This window comes from Zingiber officinale, chromosome 4A, assembly GCF_018446385.1.
Source record: "Zingiber officinale cultivar Zhangliang chromosome 4A, Zo_v1.1, whole genome shotgun sequence".
Lineage (NCBI taxonomy): Eukaryota > Viridiplantae > Streptophyta > Magnoliopsida > Zingiberales > Zingiberaceae > Zingiber > Zingiber officinale.
This window is the reverse complement of record NC_055992.1, coordinates 139,856,616-139,868,866: the sequence shown is the minus strand read 5'-3', so window position 1 is coordinate 139,868,866 and position 12,251 is coordinate 139,856,616. Positions and strand designations below refer to the sequence as shown.

At 34.8% G+C, this 12,251-nt stretch overlaps 1 pseudogene; it reads left to right on the top strand.

The window, feature by feature from the left end:
- Positions 1 to 4,750: 4,750 nt before the first annotated feature.
- LOC121971476 lies at positions 4,751 to 11,878 on the top strand (annotated as a pseudogene).
- Positions 11,879 to 12,251: the final 373 nt, after the last annotated feature.

Below are 12,251 nucleotides of genomic sequence, written 5' to 3'. Positions count from 1 at the left end.
TGACCTTATTTATTATACAATGCATATTTTGGATTCTGTGACTATTTGGACATATATTATTTGCCACTCTTTACCATTGTTGTTTGTTCAATGTGTTTCATAGACTAGGCTTGCTATTTTCAAAATATTTTCCAAATAATTTACAAATTCTATGAAAATTTTCTTACTTTCTAAAATTTCCTATTTCCTTAGAATTTCAAAATTGATTTTAGCGTTAGACTAGATCAAATCCATAGAAAGTATGTTCCTATAGAACTAGAACTTGAGCATCTCACAAACACACTAGATTCCCTTAATTGTGTATTCCAAACCTAGATGGCGTGAGATGCATAGGCACATTTTCTAGACTTAAGATGCTTATATTAGTGCATTAACACAAGTCTGGGCGTAAAATACTAAATACTACAATAATCAGATTAAGTAATCTATGTTTAGTCAAACACTAATTGGATACATTTACCTAGCCTGACTAACTAAGTGAATGATATTATCCTCTGGTAGTTAGTTAGTAACTAACGGTTAGATAATCAAAGACAATTTTGTAAATGAATATTTTTAAATACATACCTGGTCCAGCGGAGGAAGGAATATTTCCAAAACAATTTTTTAATCGCCATGATATATTTTGCAAATTACTTTCAAATTTGCTTTAAAAACACAATTGAAAAAATTTTTGAATAGTTTTTTTAAATCATTCTTTGAAAAACTATCCTGTTTTCAAATTACTCTGTGAACATTTTAAAAATCTATCTGACAAGATCTTTTCAAAAGTTTCTATTCAAATTTACAAGTTATTTTGCAAAAGTTAGTTTTCAAAACATTCATTACAAAAATTCTGATACTTTTTCAAAATCTATGTTTTGAAAAACTAGCAATAAGTATTTTGAAAACTATTTTAAACATACATGCTTTTGAAAACACTTTGGCAAAATTTTGAAAATTCTTGCAAGAATTATCTTTTGAATTTCACAAACCTTTTTTAAACATAATCTTATTTCTTATGGTATTTTTTCTTATATTGTTGTATAATCAAAGAGGAAAAAAAATATAGGGGTTAAGTTAAAGAGGATATATTGAAAATATTTATTTACATATTATGTTTGGTATCATATTACAAATTTTTATGTACTTAATAATCATAACTTTTTTTGGTACTTAACATTTCATATGGTATTTTATTATTTGTTGTAATTTTTTATTTAATATTTGATATGTTATTTTATTATTTGTTATCCTAACTTAATTTTAATTGATGCACATCAAAAAATGAGAGATTGTAAGTACCCGAGTTGAGTTTTAATGTGGTCAACCAAGACAAATTAGGTCATGTTGTATTTGATGTCTTATGTCTAAGTGTGCAAGAATTTAAGAATACAAGAAGTCGAGCGAAAGACGCAACAGACGAGAAGGATATCATGAGAAGGTAGTTGACGGGCTCAGTACATCCGAGGGACGAGAAGCTACGAAAGAGTACACTAGTGAATGAGAAGGACGCATGCAACATATCCGAAGGACGAGAAGTAGGGGAGGAGGCCTACTCGAGGAGATGGTCAGAGTTGAGTTTGAGTGAACTCAATTTCAGATAACCAAAGCATCACCCAAAGCTAAGAAAGTCATCTTCAAAGTTGATTTGCCTAGTGGAAGGCGCTTCCAACATGGTTGGAGGCGCCCTCACGCCTACTTGGTGGAGGCACCCTCACACCTACTTGGTGGATGCGCCCTCGCGCCTCCAATGCAAGAGACAACCGTTGGCTGACCATTGGAGGCTGGATAAAGTTCTATCCTCATTGGAGGCACCCTGGACCCTTTTGGATGCGTCTTCAACTAATGGTAACATATTCCAAGAGACTATAAGAAGTCTCATGGAGTTAGGAATTAAAAAATAACTTCTGTATTTAATTCCTATTAACTTTTTGAGCTATCGAAGAGTATAAGAGATTTCTCCACCTTCAATGAAGGAGATCTTTAGAGCTTTTCATCTGCCTTAGATTAACAACCACCTATGTTTTAACTAAGTAATATTCTGAGTCTCTTACTTTATGTTTTTAAATAGTTGTTTTGTTTAACAAATATTGTGTCCCTGCTAAAATAAGTTAGCTCAAGATTATTAATTTTAATTACAAGCTATTCACCCCTCTTATCGAACTACTCAGGATCATCAATATTAACAATCACTCAGGTTGTAATCAAGTTAAAACTCTTATGTCTCCTACCTTTTATGTTAATTATTTTATCTAATTAATGTGTGTCCTTGGTAAGTCAGTAGCAAGAGAAAGTTATAAATTTAATTTATATGACTATTCATCCCCTCTAGCCGGTCCACTCGATCTAATACTAACTTCATTCTAAATATATTATAGCAGCTACTGATAATTTTTATATATTGTAATAGCTACTAGGACGTTATAATAACTACTCATTGCTGCTACAACAATACTAAATTAAGGGTTATTTTCAGGAGAAAATTATTAAAAGGGCAGTCATTTGACTTTAATCGAAAATGAGACGCCTTGACTATTTTGCAAATGATAGTACCCATTTAATTTTTGCCTAAATTAGAATGATTTTTTATTTTATTTTATCCCTATTAAATATTCTTCTAGTGAGATAGTGTTCATTTACATGTTCATTGTTTATTGAAGTTAAAATCCCAAATCATATTTATAAGTGTAATAATTTAATATACCCTAGTGAAGCCCCTCGAAAAAAAATGATAATCTCAATTAATCTATTGATTATCTTTAGGGTGATTGGTTCGGTCCTATGGAAGTTTTCCATCAGTCATCAGGATAAATCGGGAAGCGCACACGGTGGTCAGATCAGAAACCTAGCATCCTTTGATTACGCTCCTCATTTGGAGAAAAAATTTCTGTAAATATGTCGTAATTGAGGTTCAAATCATAGGTACCTGGAAGACAACCTGAATATCTTACCGTGACATCATGATCCCAAGGACCTATTAAAACCCCTCGAGCATGGTACAATAGTAAAATATTCAATAGATTAATCAAATATTCATGATTTGAATCTCAAGACATTGGTTGATAGGTGAGGAGTTGCCTGCTCTTAAAAATTTATCTTTTGGGCGAATTAGGGAGAACATCGCCTACCTCCGAAATAAACCGCTTACACTTTCAAATGTATTCAATGGGCCAACCAAGAGGAAGGTAGTGATTAGTTAAGTATCTAATTTTACTAACGTAACTAATCATTACTTCCTCTTAGTATATTTTGAATCTGATATTTAAATTGTATTTATTTCAATTATTAAACTCAAAGAGCTTAATATTATTATTTATTATCAATACCTCTTCAAAACTTCCTCAACCTTATTAACATTGCTTTAATATTGATTAATATTGTTTTAATTTAATTAATTAAAATTACTCTAAATTGATGAATTAAGTTTTAACAATCAGAGCTAGTGACGATTTTGATTAAACTTACCTTATTATACTAGTTTTAGTAAAAAATTATTATAAAAACGTAAAATTATTAGAATAAAAGATACTCTTAAGATAACATATAAAATAAGAGATGGATTATAAAAATGACGAATATCATTTTAATTTTCATTAGAGATTTTTTCTTTAAAAAAATTTCGTAGAAAATAAAAAATAAATTCCTAATTATCTATATTATTGAAAAGACATTTTCTTTTAAAAAATCCTAAAATAATATTCAATCATAATTTGGTATCCAAAATACTCTTTTATACTTTAAAATAATTTTAATCGGTATCACTACGAAATAATATTTTTTTATTAAAATTGTATCACCTTAAAATAATTTTCAGAAAAATTATTTCAAAATAAAACATAAAATAGTATTTTTAAATATTAAATTATAGAAATAATATTATTTGAATATTTTTTTAAAAAAAAGAGATATAATTGAATTTTGGTAATATAAATAATTAAGGCGTTCTTTTGATTTTCTACCAAAACTAAAATCAATTTGATAAATCAATAAAAAAAGATTTGTTGAATTTGAATTGATTTTAATTTAACGGCTTCGATCAATAGGTACGGACTCCTTAACAGCCTCTTTGGAATGGTATGGAATTCAATTCCTTTTAAATTGGAATTGAATTCCATGCTTTGGAATGATTTTTTAGCTAATAATTGATATAGAATTTAATTCTAATTCCATCAAATAAGGCAAAAGTAAATCATACCTCTTTATGTGTGATTTAGATAGGGAATTCAATTCTCCATATTATGTCGATTGTGCCCTCATTCTCTCTTCTTTGTAAAAAAAAAGAAAAGAAAAAAGAGAGAAAGATAAAATGGTAAAACATAAGAATTCCATAACTTAAGTTGTGGTTCATTCCAAACATGAGAATTGAATTCAATTCCTTATAGAATTCAATTCATAATGTAATTCAATTCAATTCCATGACTTAAGTTATTTCTAAACAGGGTGTAAACCGTAGAGAAAAGCTTCTAAAGAGTTCTAGGGACTCACCAAGACTCGTATCATCACACTCTTCTATCTCGCCCACCGCCATTCCCTTCGCCTCAGATCAAATCTTCTGTCCCCAAATTTCTCTGTCCCCGTGTCCCCTACCGATCGGAGGACCAAATTACATCTTAAGGCATCATGACATTTTTAAGATGTGTGCAGTATCCTTGTGATGTGCAAGACATTCTTGAAATGTAATCTGGTCCGTCCGATCGGCAATTGACACGGGGATAGAGAAATTTGGGGAATGAGGATTTGATCTCCCTTCGCCTACCCTTCTGCTAAAGCCCGCACAGCTCCTCCCTCGCTCCCTCCTCTTGGCTCTGCTCCAGGACTTCCCTCTCGGATCACTCCTCTATCGCACCATGTATCGCGCCTTGTCTTCCCTCACCTCCAAAGCTCGGTAAGATTCATCGACAAGAAAGTTTGAAAGCAAATGGACTCTTACTCTCTATTACAAGGCGATCTCCTACTTACTGCGCCTTTTGATTCTTTAGGGTTGCCAGAGGCAGCAGCAGCAGCAGACAGGTAGGGGAGTGTAGATTTTCCGCAGTCATGATTTCTGCTGTGCTTGGAGACTGAGGTTTTTTAGTTTCGATAAAGTTTTGATTTTTGAATGTATTGAGGTTATGTTCGTGGCTGTAGATTGGAAGTAGGCTTGGTTGGAGCAGGAACTATGCTGCGAAGGATATTAGGTTCGGAGTTGATGCTCGCGCTTTGATGCTCAAGGGCGTGGAGGATCTTGCGGATGCAGTGAAGGTGACTATGGGCCCAAAGGTATGCATATATTTTATTTTCCTGGCTGCTGTTGAGAAAGATGACGCTTTGTTGTTTTGAGATTCGGTGATCTAATATTTGGCGTGTGTCTCTGCATCTGGTCTTGAAGGGTCGAAATGTTGTTATTGAGCAAAGCTACGGTGCGCCCAAAGTGACAAAGGACGGCGTGACTGTTGCTAAGAGCATTGAGTTCAAGGATAAAATAAAGAATGTGGGTGCTAGCCTTGTAAAACAGGTAGCCAATGCTACCAATGACGTTGCTGGTGATGGTAAGTCATTTCTCCATGGTGAAGTGGAGTTTTGTGTCTGGTTTTGTACTGTTATGGATATCAACATGACTTTCTTAGTTATGATTTTGTTCGATGGGTTACAGTCTACTAGTAGCTTAGTCTTGTCATAGTTTCCAAAGTATAATTAATACATATTTCTGTTAATTTTTTGTCTTTGCCTATGTGTAACTCTTTACAGTGTGAGTTAATATTCACATATTCATCAAACAGTCTTGTGTCAACATGAGATTTTGCTGCATTTATTTGTTATAATATGCGTTCTATTTGAATGTATGCAGGGACAACATGTGCTACCATCCTTACTAGAGCAATATTTGCTGAAGGATGCAAGTCAGTAGCAGCTGGAATGAATGCAATGGATTTGAGACGTGGCATCACATTGGCAGTTGATACTGTTGTGACCAACTTGAAGAGCAGAGCAAGAATGATCAGTACCTCAGAGGAGATAGCTCAGGTATTTGGTTCTGTGGCATCTTGAATATCATATTATTGAAGAACCACTAAAGAGATACACCCTTATGACTTTGGCAAATTGTTGCTTCAGATATCATTCTGTGCTTGTTTATTTGCTTCTTTCTTTCTTTTAACAATATCAAGATTTGAGTTTTCTCCCTTTCAAAGGTTGGTACAATATCATCCAACGGAGAAAGAGAGATTGGCGAACTAATCGCAAAAGCAATGGAGAAAGTTGGTAAGGAGGGAGTTATCACAGTCTCAGTAAGTCAGATATCTTGGTGATTATATTTTATGTTATTTTTGTATATGTTGTCTGTTTGTTATTCTGTATTTTACATTCTAGTCACTTCAGCTCCTTGAGTTAATGTAGAAGCTGCTAGGGTATAATTTTTGCATTACATAAATACTTAACCATCATTCCCACTATGATTTCATTACCAATTTCCTCAATGGAAATATACCTTTTACATATGCTTAGCTATATTTTTATCTCCCTCTTCCATTAATAAGCTCCTACTTAGATGACAATTATACCCTTTATGATTTCAAATATTATAACCAATTTCCAAGATGAAAAAATGCTTTTTAAATGCATTGGCTAAGCAGTATATATATATTTTTGTCTCCCTTTTCTCTCAATAACCCCTTTTTCTTCTTTACAATTTTTTCTTTTAGTTGTGTTTCCAAGAAGAGAAAGAGTAGGTAGAGATAAAACGGGAAAGAAAAGAGGGGAATACAAAATTCTGTGGAAAAAATACACGTAGGGAGGGAAAGAAATTATTCATTTTTCTGTCACATTGGGCTGAGAATTGTCTCATGCTTACTAATAACCCTTATGCTATGCCCTAATGGAACATTTCCTCCTCAGATCATTATTTATGAGTCTCTGCTCCATTGTCACAGTCTTCTCCCTCTGATGCTCTTTGTTCTGTGCATTTGTTCTCATTTTCTCTTCATTTAAAAAAATAATACGAAAAAAGACTCTTTTTTCTTTCTTATTCTTCGCCTTAATTTTCTTTTTCATTTCTCTTTTCTTTCTCCTCTCTTATTTTTGCCCATCTATAGAAGTTCAAGCAAATACTTATGCTCTTGTGATTATTGAAAAGATGATGAACACGTTCAATTGTATCAGAGTTACATTGTGAAAATGTTAAGTTGTATGGAGTTATATTGAGACACGTACCTTTTGAGTGTGTTTGTGTGTGTGTGTGTGAGAGAGAGAGAGAGTGAGAGAGAGAGAGAGAGAGATGCATACAGCTCATGGTGGCAATATGCTAACAACAATAAGCTGTCTTAACTATATGGATTTGACTGTGAATTTCATACTGCTATTGAGCTTTACGTAAGACTACACTTAAATAATATGTTTTCAGTAAATAATTCTTAATTATTAGCATCAATATGAGCGTCATATTTAGTACTTATGAAATAAATACATTTATTTGAATTGCTCTATATCCACATAAGATGCATAAAATAGATGCTTACGTGGCTATCATCCTATCAACTTGTTGATTTTAGTCACTTGGACTACAGCTTGATCAAATATTTATAGTAATTATTTTCCACCTTGGTTTTGATAGATGCATCATCATCCGTCTTGCAATGAACTCGTTTGTTGTTGGAAAAATGTTTGTCAAACTGAGTCCTTACTGGACTAGCCTCTTGAATTTACCAATCTTCAATAAAATAGAGTCTCAACGTTCAACATTGTTTAATGTTTTCTTGTGCTATGACTTGCTATATTTCAACATACATTTACAGTTTATATTCACTTTTTTGAGTGAATGCCAGTTGTCTTTTTTTTCTTCTTTCAAATTTCCTGTCACCTACAACTGCTAATGCATCTTTGGATTTATAGCATCAAACAATGATGGGATATTGAGTAATACTCATGCTCTTTGCAAACTATGTTTGATTAATTCTATAGCTGTTGGCAATCCATTTCTGGATGCTTGTTTTGAAGTATGAATGTAAGGGTGCAGGACATGAATATGGTGGATGTGCTTACAGAAGCAATATCGAAAAAGTAGAATGTGGATAGTTGCATATAAATGAGGATATCATTTTGGTACAATCATATTGGCCTGATAAAAGTGAGAAAATAAATTGTGATTGTACAAGCATGTTTTAAAGATTGTCAATAGACTCTCGATTGTTAGATGAGATGAATCAATTAGAGTGGAAATTCTAACGGCTAACAGGAGACAAAATAAAACGCTAGTTAATAAAATAAGGATCAATTTGATTAGTTTAAAAATTAAAAAGTTGTGCTTGTTTTGCTCTTCCGGTTTAACCTATGAGCCAGCTATAATTTATGTGACCTAAATTATCTATCTCATTGCGCTCTGTTAGGATGGGAAAACTTTGTACAACGAACTGGAAGTTGTCGAAGGAATGAAACTTGACCGAGGCTACATATCCCCCTACTTCATTACTGACCAGAAGAATAAAAAATGTGTAGGAAGCCTATCCTGATCAATTACCTTTCATCTAGATAGCATTTCCTTTATTGTTCTGCGAGTCTCATTTTTCTAGTTTGCAGGAGCTTGAAGACCCTCTTATTTTGATACATGAGAAGAAAATTTCAAGCATAAATGCAGTTGTCAAGGTGTTAGAGTTGGCATTGAAGGTAAAGTATCTTGATTGAAATTGCATTTACAGTTTGTGCCATATCTATTCACAATCACACGCTTTTCTCAATGTGCTCAGATACAGAGACCTTTACTAATTGTTGCTGAGGATGTGGAAAGCGATGCACTAGCAACATTGATTCTTAATAAGCTTTGAGTTGGAATCAAGGTCAATTTAGCATTTTAAATCCTTGTTTTATCCTGGTGATTGGGAATCTGGTCAGCCTATCTCGTTATTTTCCTAGCACTGACCAGGTTGTGATTATGCAGGTGTGTGCTGTTAGGGCCCCTGGTTTTGGTGAGAACAGGAAAGCTAGTCTTCAAGATCTTGCCACTCTCACTGGAGGTTCTGTGAGTATCATTCTTTGTATAGGTCTCTACTTGTTAACATCTTGTTTAAATGATTTATGTTTGATTTAAGTCATTACTTGTATATTTTAGGTCATAACAGAAGAACTTGGCATGAACCTTGAGAAAGTAGAACTTGACATGCTTGGTACATGCAAAAAGGTAAGAGACCTTTTTCTTTTCTTATTTTTTCTAAAAGTGTCCGTCACTTAACCTTTTAACAGAACTAGGAGTAGGCCACGTCAATCTTGATTGGTAGATAAATTTAATTCCAGAGCATCTGGAATTCATGTACTTCCCATCCCTATTGGTTTGTTTACGCATTGTTTTTTCGTAGCAAACTGTCCTTGCATATTTTAATATGTCGCATTAGTCAGCTGCTGTTAACCCCATCAAAATCAACCTTTTTATATTGTTTATATAGATGTACTTGATCTGTGTTATTATTATTAACAATTTTGCACAAAATGTTAAACAAATAAATGGTATTGTTAGGTGACAATCTCAAAAGATGACACAGTAATTCTTGATGGATCTGGTGACAAAAAAGCTATAGAAGAGAGATGCGAGCAGGTTGGTTCCTTCTGCTTTTTCCAATGAGAATTTTATGAAGCCTCGTTTTATATATTTATTTATATATTTTGTGACAGATACGTTCTGGCATTGAATTGAGCACATCAGACTATGACAAAGAAAAATTGCAAGACCGATTGGCAAAACTCTCCGGTGGAGTAGCTGTACTTAAGGTATATTTCTTCATTGACTTTTCTTCATGTCGTTCTGTTTGTACTTTCCTTCAGAACAAGCAGAAAAACTATTCGATATCAACTTAGGGTCCCTTGAATTCTAAGTCAGAACTTTATGAAGGTTAACATTCATAACAGTCTGACACTTTCAAAATTCTTTGATTAGGCTAAGTGGAATATTTTCTCAAGTCTTGCTCAACCTATCACATATTCTAATTGATTCAACTTCTCTAACATAGAAGTTCATCCTGTTGGAACTTGTCGATAGTCTTTATTTTTTTTGTCTCATTTTAGCCTCTGGAAAATAAAATGAATTATGTTTCATCATTAGTTGGGTTCCAGAATGAAAAGTTTTGTGTTCAAACATTGCCAATTGAGTTTTCTCTGTATAAAAAAACATTTGTAACAAGGGAACTATCAACGGTTGCATATCTAAGTTGGCAATCTCCGGAACTTATTTGTGCAGATTGGAGGGGCCAGTGAAATTGAAGTTGGAGAGAAAAAGGACAGAGTTACAGATGCTTTGAATGCAACTAAGGCTGCTGTTGAAGAGGGCATTGTACCAGGTAACTCATTCGTCCATCTTTTGGGACAAATCTATTATGAAGTGAGCCTTCACGTAAAACCACATGAATCCCCTTCCATTTCTGATGGTTCCTGTCTTTTGGGCATATACCAAGTCTTCACAATACTTGTGGAAGTTATATTCTGTTCTATTCAGGTGGTGGAGTTGCACTTCTCTATGCATCTAGAGAGTTGGAAAAGTTGCAGACTGATAATTTCGATCAAAAGATTGGTGTCCAAATAATTCAGAACGCTTTAAAGGTTTGCTGGCTATCTCCTAGAAACTAAAGAAATGATTCAATTGTTCTCTCATTGGACGTATGGTTTCAATCCTTCTGTTGTGAACTTTTCCAGGCTCCAGTGCATACAATTGCTTCCAATGCAGGAGTGGAGGGTGCTGTCGTTGTTGGCAAACTCTTGGAACAAGATAACCCCGACCTCGGCTACGATGCAGCCAAAGGCCTGTTGGCATTCCATTCAACAGTTTCTTAACGGTTTTTTTGAATTTGTTTAACAACCGTTTCTAAAATTGATCTTTTCTTGTATTGTTCAGGTGAATATGTAGACATGGTAAAATCAGGTATCATCGACCCGCTGAAGGTCATCAGAACTGCCTTGGTAGATGCTGCAAGGTAAGAAAATAAACTTTTTTCCGCAAAAATTGGAATTGTTTGTGATGTTAAAGAGAAGTCCAGTTGGTTCATTTTTCGTTTGTTTTAGTTTTTACTTATAGGGTTTGGAAATAAGAGAAAAATTTTAAATACATTTATCTTGTTTTATTTGGATAAATTTTATCTACTTATTTATGTTTATCTTGTTTATTTACTTGTTTGGATAGATTTTTGCCCCAAGTTAGATTTGCAGCTTGATTTGCTACTCGAAAAGTCTTTATTTGCAGTCTACCGCATAGAATCACAGTAACTAATCTAAACCTCAAATGGCAGTGTTTCCTCCTTGATGACCACCACTGAGGCTGTTGTTGTGGAGCTCCCCAAGGATGAGAAGGATGTTTCTGCCATGGGTGGTGCTGGTGGCATGGCCGGAATGGACTACTGATCGTGCCTGCGCCTGCATTGACGGTCTTGTTTCTTTGGTTCTTGATTCATTGTTAGATCAGTATCTTCCATTTGGTTGGCAACACTTCCCATTTCTCATTCACTTATCGTCAGGGTTAAAGCTAATGCTAAAAACTGGAGTAGGACTTTATCCCCTAGCTGCCGGAACTAGTGGCTGTTCAAGAAATCTTCAATAATATTTTTTCCATTTGAACAATGGAATCTGATACCCCGTCAGAATCCATGATTGAGGAGTTGGGAAGTCCGAGAGGTTGGCGTACGTGGTATGGGCTGAAGGATGGGTCTGGCTGGATTGAGCCCAGAAGGAGGATATGGTGTTCACTGTTCAACACTTTGGTCTTGGGTACTTGAGAGTTTGAGACGGTATGGTGCTAGGAGCTCGTGGCTTGGGTGTATATTAGAGCACGGATTGTTTGGTGCTCGATCCTTATGGCACGTTTGGTTTAGGTTATTGCAAATAATTTTGGTTATAAATCTACGGTTATCCATGATAACTACTTTTAGTTCGAGTTTTTCATGATTTTGAAACGTCAGTAATTGGGGCATCAAACTTGGAATTGGAATATCTCGAGTTGCCTTTTTTCTTGATTTTGGAGGTTAAGTAAAATTTTTTTTCCAAAATTATCCTTGCGGCCATTGGACCGAGCATGGAGGTGGCAGCAGACGGCAGGTGGTGGGCGGCAGCAATGGGCGGCAGATGGTGGGAGCGGTCGACGGGCTATGGGTGGTGGTCGTCGGGCGGTGGTTGGTGAGCAGTAGTCGGTGTTGTTGAAGGTGGCAGTAGATTGTCGGATGGCGGCAGCGAGTGGTGGGCGGTGGTGGGTGATCGTTGAAGGGCGGTTGGTGGGCGGCAATCAGTGAAGTGGGGGATTGGGAGGAAGAAGACTGAGACAAATA